Below are 2,767 nucleotides of genomic sequence, written 5' to 3' on the forward strand. Positions count from 1 at the left end.
CTAAAAAAAATAGGTATAAGATCATAACCATACAACAGCAAAACCAGAAATATTTAAAAACAATTAGCCAAAAAAAGGATATGTTGTATTTAAAGGCACCACATAAGATAAAGTGATATCAAAATTTAATGCATTTTATATGCACCAAATGGTATATCATCTAAAAATTTAAAGGATAAGTTGATAAAATTGCAGTAAGAAATAGCAAATCTAAAATAATTGGGGACTTTGTTGTACCCATATGAAAAGAAATCTAACAAAAAAGTAAATAAGAAATAAATGAATGGCCTGAATAAAATTTTAGAAAATTTATATATTATACATGTTTGGTGATTATTGAATGGTAATAGGCAGGGATATCCATATTCTCAGCTATATATTGCACATTTACAAAAACTGAGCATGTTCTAGAGCTTAAAACCTCATAAAATGCAGAACAACAGAAATATTAAACTTATCCTTTACTAATCACAACACAATAAAATTATAATCAATAAAGGATTTTTTGAAGAAAAGATTAAAACTTAAGTGGAGACTAACAATTGTGAGGAATTGTTGAATTAAAGAATAACTCATAGGAACAGTAAATCATTTCAGAGAGAAAAATGACAACAATGAGACAACATACCAAAACTTTTGCAATGCGACAAAAGTGACAAAGAAAGGAGTTAAGAGAGTGAATGTTATCATACACACAGAAGCAATAAGGAATATATGTTGCAATACTAGTGGACAGCAATATAGTATAATAGATAGAGCTTTGGGCCCAGAGTCAGGAAGACCTGAGTTCAAATCTGTCCTCAAACATTTACCAGCTGTGTGACCCTGGACAAGTCACTTAACCTTTTCCTCTCAGTTTTGTCATCTGTAAAATGAGCTGGAGAAGCAAATGTCAACCCACTTTGCCAAGAATATCTTTGTCAATATCTTTGCCAACAAATATCTTTGCCAAGAAAACCCCAAATGGGGTCACAAAGAGTTGGACATGACTGAAAAATGACTAAACACAAAATGATAAATATCTGCAAAGAAACCACTATGAAAAAAGTTGCTGCTTATACTGATATCAGAAGTACTGTAAAGAATTGTATTAATCTTTCAAATTCAAATCAGCACTCTGCCACTTGGTGATTTTAAAATGAGGGAAAAGTGAGGCATGGGAGAAAGATATGAGAAAGCATGGTTGAAGGAAAAGGAATGAAAGAGGCTAAAGTCTTGAATATTACACAGAAGTTTCACATGTTTGTATCATGAACATTTTCTTCCCAAAAAGAAGTGGTAGGCATTGGACATGTCAAGCACCAAATAACAACATAATTAAAAATTCTATTTTAATAACCAGGAAAAGACTCATTCTTTTTTTTGTGGGGCAATGGGGGTTAAGTGACTTGCCCAGGGTCACACAGCTAGTAAGTGTCAAGTGTCTGTGGCCGGATTTGAACTCAGGTCCTCCTGAATCCAAGGCTGGTGCTTTATCCACTAGCTCATTCTTTATGTGCTGGTTATCCCTGAGCCATCTGTCATCTCATCAGAACTAAGATCAGAATTAAAATTAGTGCCCTCTCCACCCCCTCCAAATGAAAGCTTTGGTACTCAATTAAAATGATTCAACAATAAACTATTTAAATAAATAATTGAAAATCAAAAATGGGAAATAGATAACAGAAATGACATCAACATCAAGTATAATAATTTCAGAAGTTCAGGCAATGAAATTAATTTCTGTAACAAAGAGACCAGAGGAGCCCAGAAAGTGCCTTAGTCAGAAAACTGAATTACTTGCCAAATGACAAGAGGTGGCTGCCAAAAATAATGCTGAGCCAAAACATAAACTTGTTTGTAGAAATTAAAATAGTAATTATAAACTCTTAGGGCTTATTTCAACTCCCACTTGCCCTGTCAGGTTGCCTAGAGAGCTTACTAGCTATATCTCTCCCTCAGGATTCCATGCCTGGGACTGTATTTTTAACCTTTCTTTGCATCCCTAACATTTAGCACAGTGTCTAGTCCCTAGTAAGTACCTAATAAATGCTTTTTGACTTACTGAATGACTAGACTGAGAAAAACATGGGAAAACATATAAACTGATGCAGAGTTAAATAAGGAAAACCATGTAGTTATAAGAATAATCTCAGGGCTTCCAGGGTAACCCAAAGAGATTATAGAATTTTCTCTAATATGTTTGGCTCAAGTCCCCATTCTGAAGTATTTTTCACAATCTCGGTTATCTCTTCAACAACATCTAACCAGTGCCAGTTAAAATCTTCTCAATATCATAATTCCTCTTGATTGTCATTTATACCAGTATCATTTAACCAATTAACTTTTTCAAAAGGGATATTTATAGAAAAGGCATAGGGCAGCTAGGTGGCACAGTGGATAGAGCACTGGCCCTGAATTCAGGAATACCTGAGTTCAAATCTGACCTCAGACACTTAACACTTACTAGCTGTGTGACCCTGGGCAAGTCACTTAACCCCAATTGCCTCACCAAAAAAAAGAAAAGAAAAGGCATAATGAGAACAGAAGTACAAACATCCCTCCCTGACCCTGCCAAGGGAGGGTACACTCTCCCCTCATTCTCTAGGGATAGTAGACTCAAACTTAAAGTGACTGTTCTAAAATATGCCCCACACGAAATTCACAACCAAATGCTACCTAAAAGGTAAATCAGCAGACCAGAGTCTCACAGTCAGTACACTTGAGGGCTGTCAAGCCAGTCACTCCTCAGGACCTCCCTGGTGCTTTATTTGGCTTGATTGCTGAC

This window comes from Dromiciops gliroides, chromosome 1 (assembly GCF_019393635.1).
Source record: "Dromiciops gliroides isolate mDroGli1 chromosome 1, mDroGli1.pri, whole genome shotgun sequence".
Taxonomy (NCBI): domain Eukaryota; kingdom Metazoa; phylum Chordata; class Mammalia; order Microbiotheria; family Microbiotheriidae; genus Dromiciops; species Dromiciops gliroides.